The following is a 6533-nucleotide window of genomic DNA, read 5'->3' on the forward strand; positions in this document are numbered from 1 at the left end:
AACGCCATGATATAAACTGTTGCTCTAAACAGGATACTAAACATCTTAAATTCCAATGTGGCTTTAGTGAAGAAGTTTTAATTATGAACTATAATTGGAATAACTATATTCATCTTGGGTTCGAAGAGGTAGAACAATTTGTCTTATTTATGGGAGCCTCTGAGATAGAATCCTTCATGGCTAAAAATTATGAAACTTGTATTACTTGCAAGGACCTTAAAGATTATGTCTCTTCTATCCTTAATTTTTGCATAGAAAGTTACAGTGATAATCCTTATATCATTGATTATAAAGAGAGACTCATTAATGCACAAGAATGCACTCACAATTTGCAGGAACCTGTGGAAGAAGAAATTGATGAACCTGAAAGCTCATTGGATGAAAAAGAGGAGGAAATTGATGAACCTGAAAGCTCATTGGATGAAAAAGAGGAGGAGAGTGATGAACAAAAGGAGGAAGAATGGATTAGCAACCCATGCCAACCTTCTAATGAGAGTAACTCTTTATCTCTTACACTATTTGATTGTCCTCCATGCTTACCAAAGGAGGATGAATGTTATGTTCCTGTGGATTCTCTTGAAATATTACCTATGAGTAAAACTTGTGAGAATAATTATGCTACTATTATCTATGATAATCCATGCTACTTTGATAAATCTTATGATAATGCTTTATTTGTACCTGATATCGAAATGCATGGTACTAAAGAGTTTGGCTTAGCAAATGTTTATGATAAAGCTCTAGATGATGGTCCTATGTTACTTGATAATATTAATTGTACCACTAATGAAAATGGGATTGGAGAGGTCTTGACTTTATCTAGGAGTCCCATATCTCTTGAGATTGATCAATCATCTTGTTATATTATTGATAAAAGTGGGTTTGAAAGTTTTAATCCCATTATTTTTGAGCTTGATAAAAATTATGTGTTTGTAGATCATGAAAAGCATGCTATAGGTGATAGTTATATTGTTGAGTTTGACCATGATGCTACTGAAAATTATTATGAGAGAGGAAAATATGGTTGTAGAAATTTTCATGGTACTAAAACACCTCTCTATATGCTGAAACTTTTGAAGTTACTCTTGTTTTATCTTCCAATGCTTGTCACTTTGATCTTCATGAATTTATTTGTGTACAAGATTCCTATGCATAGGAAGTGGGTTAGACTTAAATGTGTTTTGAACTTGCTTTTTGATGCTCTCTTTGCTTCGACTCTCATCCTTATGTGAGCATCATTAAAATTGCTGAGCCCATCTTAATGGCTATAAAGAAAGCACTTCTTGGAAGATAACCCATGTTTTTATTTTGCTACTGTTTTGTTATGTCTTGGAAGTTGTTACTACTGTAGCAACCTCTCCTTATCTTTATTTTACCGCATTGTTGTGCCAAGTAAAGTCTCTAATAGAAAGTTGATGCTAGATTTGGATTTCTACGCAGAAATAGATTTTTAGCTGTCACGAATCTGAGTTTTTCTCTCTGTAGAAGAATCATAAAATCCTGAAACAATTCATGCGTGTTCCTCAGATATGTACGCAACTTTCATTAGTTTTGAGTTTTCTGATATGAGCAACGGAAGTACCTCGAAAAAAATCATGTTTACTGGCTGTTCTGTTTTGATAGATTCTGTCTCTGTTTTTTTGCATTGTCTCTTGTGGACTTTAAGTAAGGCTTTCTAGACGTGGAGAGCTGTAGCTAATGTTTTATTGAGTTCTTGCAATGTATCACTACAGGACTAAAGTGGATTAAAGTTTTTGAGTACTAACCCCTCTAATGAAGTTTATGAGAAGTTTGGTGTGAAGGAAGTTTTCAAGGGTCAAGAGAGGAGGATGATATATGATCAAGAAGAGTGAAAAGTCTAAGCTTGGGGATGCCCCCGTGGTTCATCCCTGCATATTTCAAGAAGACTCAAGCGTCTAAGCTTGGGGATGCCTTGGGCATCCCCTTCTTCATCGACAACTTATCAGGTCACCTCTAGTGAAACTATATGTTTATTCGGTCACATCTTATGTGCTTTACTTGGAGCGTCTGTGTGTTTTTATTTTTGTTTGTGTTTGAATAAATTCGGATCCTAGCAATCCTTGTGTGGGAGAGAGACACGCTCCGCTTTTTCATATAAACACTTGTGTTCTTCATTTTTCATATTCATGGCAAAAGTTAAAAGCTGCTGCATTTATTGCTATTTGGTTGGAAACAGAAAATGCTTCATATTGTCTTGAATAATTTGATACTTGGCAATTGTTTTGAGCTCTCAAGTAGATCATGTTTAAGCTCTCGCACCATGTAGTTTAAACCTATTACTGGAGAACTACCGTAGAGCTTGTTGAAATTGGTTTGCATGATTGGTCTCTCTAAGGTCTAGATATTTTCTGGTAAAAGTGTTTGAGCAACAAGGAAGACAGTGTAGAGTCTTATAATGCTTGCAATATGTTCTTATGTAAGTTTTGCTGTACCGGTTCATACTTGTGTTTGCTTCAAACAACCTTGCTAGCCAAAGCCTTGTACTGAGAGGGAATGCTTCTCGTGCATCCAAAACCTTGAGCCAAACCTATGCCATGTGTGTCCACCATAACTACCTACTATGTGGTATTTCTCTGCCATTCCAAGTAAATACTTCATGTGCTACCTTTAAACAATTCAAAAGTTATTATCTCTTATTTGTGTCAATGTTTTATAGCTCATGAGGAAGTATGTGGTGTTTTATCTTTCAATCTTATTGGGCAGAACTTTCACCAATGGACTAGTGGCTTCATCCGCTTATCCAATAATTTTGCAAAAAGAGCTGGCAACGGGGTTCCCAGCCCCAATTAATTAACTTTCATTAATAATTCTCTTCACATGTTTTGCTCTGATTCATCAGTAAGCAACTTAAATTTGCAAATAGACACTCCTTCATGGTATGTGAAATGTTGGAAGGCACCCGAGGATTCGGTTAGCCATGGCTTGTGTAAGCAAAAGGTTGGGAGGAGTGTCATCCATAAATAAAACTAAAGTACATGTGTAAACAAAAGAGAAGAGGGATGATCTACCTTGCTGGTAGAGATAACGTCCTTCATGGGAGCCACTCTTTGAAAGTCTGTTTGATGAGGGGGTTAGAGTGCCCACTACCATTCGTTGACAACAACAAACATCTCTCAAAACTTCACTTTTATGCTCTCTATATGATTTCAAAACTTGAAAAGTTCTAGCACATGATTTAATCCCTGCTTCCCTCTGCGAAGGGTCTTTCTTTTATTTTATGTTGAGTCAGTTTACCTACTTCCTTCCATCTTAGAAGCAAACACTTGTGTCAACTGTATGCATTGATTGTTACATGCTTGCTTATTGCACTTATTATTTTACTTTGTGTTGACAATTATCCATGAGATATGCATGTTGAAAGTTGAAAGCAATTGCTGAAACTTAAATCTTCCTTTGTGTTGCTTCAAAACCTCTTATTAAGAATTTATTGCTTTATGAGTTAACTCTTATGCAAGACTTTTTGATGCTTGTCTTGAAAGTACTATTCATGAAAAGTTTTGCTATATGTTATCTATTTGATTAGCAAACTATAGATCGTTGCCTTGAGTCACTTCATTCATCTCATATGCTTTACAATAGTATGATCAAGATTATGTTAGTAGCATGTCACTACAGAAATTATTCTTTTTATCGTTTACCTACTCGAGGGCGAGTAGGAACTAAGCTTGGGGATGCTTGATACGTCTCCAACGTATCTATAATTTCTGATGTTCCATGCTAGTTTTATGACAATACCTACATGTTTTGCTCACACTTTATAATGATTTTATGCATTTTTCAGGACTAACCTATTAACAAGATGCCGAAGCGCCAGTTCTTGTTTTCTGCTGTTTTTGGTTTCAGAAATCTTACACAGGAAATATTCTCGGAATTGGACGAAACAAAAGCCCACGATCTTATATTTCACGGAAGGACCCAAAACATCGAAGGAGAGTCGGAGGCGGCCAGCAGGGGGCCCACACCACAGGGCGGCGCGGCCAGGCCCCCTGGCGCGCCAGCCTATGGGGGGGCCACCCCCTGGCTCCTCCGAGGCCGCCCTTTCGCCTATATAATCCCTCGCGACGTAAAAACCCTACACCAATCGACGAAACTCCAGAAAGACTCCAGGGGCACCGCCGCCATCGCGAAACTCCGATTCGGGGGATAGAATCTCTGTTCCGGCACGCCGCCGGGACGGGGAAGTGCCCCCGGAAGCCATCTCCATCGACGCCACCGCCTCCATCATGCTCCGTGAGTAGTTCCCCCATGGACTACGGGTTCTAGCAGTAGCTAGTTGGTACTCTCTATCCCATGTACTTCAATACAATGATCTCATGAGCTGCCTTACATGATTGAGATTCATCTGATGTAATCGGTGTTGTGTTTGTTGCGATCCGATGAATTGTTACATTATGATCAGTCTATCTATAAAGTTTATGAAGTTATTGTTGCTGCAATCTTGTTGTGTTTAATGCTTGTCACTAGTGCACGAGTGGCATGATCTTAGATTTAAGCTCTATAATTATTGCTTAGATTGTATCTACAAGTTGTTTGCACATGTCTATGTCCGGAACCCGAGGCCCCAGAGTGACAGCAACTGGGATAACTAGAGAGGAAGGCTTAGATATGAGGATCACATGTTTTCACCAAGTGTTAATGCTTTGCTCCAGTGCTCTATTAAAAGGAGTACCTTAATTGCCAGTAGATTCCCTTGAGGCCCGGCTGCCACCGGCTGGTAGGACAAAAGATGTTATGCAAGTTCTCATTGCGAGCACGTATGACTATATATGAAAAACATGCCTACATGATTAATAATCTTGATGTTCTGTCTTAATGCTATTTCAATCCTATCAATTGCCCAACTGTAATTTGTTCACCCAACACTTGTTATTGGAGAGTTACCACTAGTGTAGATAGCTGGGAACCCCGGTCCATCTTTCATCATCATATACTCGTTCCTACATGTCATTGGAAGTAGTATCAACTATTTTCTGGTGCCATTGCCTCTGTATTCTTATCAAGTATCGCTGCTGTGTTATTCGTTACTATTGCTCTCATATTACTGCTTTGCTTTCACATCACCCCTGTTACTAGTGCTTTTCCAGTGTGCAATGAATTGACAACTCAGTTGTTAAGGCTTATAAGTATTCTTTACCTCCCCTTGTGTCGAATCAATAAATTTGGGTTTTACTTCCCTCGAAGACTGTTGCGATCCCCTATACTTGTGGGTTATCAAGACTATTTTCTGGCGCCGTTGCCGGGGAGGCATAGCTCTACTCATAAGTTCACCTGGGGAGTACACTCTACCTCTCTCTCTGTTTTTATTTTATTTTGTTTTGCTTAGTTTACTTTTGTCTAGTTTATTTGTGCTTAGTTTATTTCTGTCTAGTATTATTTTGCTTAGTTTACTTTTGTCTAGTTTGTTTTTGTCTTGTTTTATTTTTCTTATATACCCAAAAATCCATAAAAATTTGAAAAACCAAAAAATTAAAAACTGTTGTTATGGAAGAACGCATAACCATGTTGGAGCTTATAGAATTATATAATAATTATAGAGAATCAAGAAAGGGTGAAGTGATGAGTGATGAGAACACTTGGCTGTAGCCTCGGGGGCTACTAACATCGGGAGCGCTGGTCGCGCACCCGAAGAAATTTGGCAATGTAAAAAAACATTACATCAAGACAATATAGATGAACTTGAAGAATTTCGATAGTGGACATACATCTTCGAGTTCTGTAAACTCGTCATGTACTCCCATCGGGAGCGTCAAGATTTCATTCAGCAAAATATAGTAATCTAAGGAGGTGGTGCAACTCGAAGAAATATGGTATTCCATCAGCCGAACAAAGGCACTACAATATATTCTCAGAGCGCGTCTGCCGCGGTAAAAACTCTGAATGCTGTGACTCGCAAAAAGGGTCACGAAGGTAAGACCCCAGGATCCGTCATGTGTGGCGTGGCATCGCACCCGAATGCACTCTCCCACTTTATCCACGTCAACAGATGTGAAGAAAATCCCAGCGGACGCGTTGGGTACCCGGTAACTTAGCTGGAATTCAGTTTTCGGTAAGTCCTAAAGTGGCACGTCCTGAATTACGCCAGTATCCCAGGTTCGAGTCCAGGGACTTGAACCTGAAGTAGGTTTATGCGGATTTGCTACAAAAGCAATTAACTGGTACCTGATCTGTCAGATGAACCAGCCTCATTTACCAATATCCCTGTAAAAAATAGATGTCAAATAAAAATAACGTCTTCACAGACTCGGAGAATTTGTAAAAAGAGATGAAGGATGGAGATTTTACTCGATCCTACGACTCGAATAAAATCTCGGGGGCTACTGACATGGGTATGCCTAATGGGCATGGCGTATATATGTCCCTGGTTTATGCTTTTAGGTATCGAAGGAGTTCAAGGCCCATGGATCCGAAGGTTTGAAAGCCCATGAAGATGAGGACGTGCGGCTTAAGGAAGCATAGTCAATATAGGAAGCACTTGTAATAATATATGGAAAGGTCCAGTCCAGCCCAATGTA

The sequence above is a fragment of the Lolium perenne genome, chromosome 3, assembly GCF_019359855.2.
Source record: "Lolium perenne isolate Kyuss_39 chromosome 3, Kyuss_2.0, whole genome shotgun sequence".
NCBI classification, from domain to species: Eukaryota; Viridiplantae; Streptophyta; class Magnoliopsida; order Poales; family Poaceae; genus Lolium; species Lolium perenne.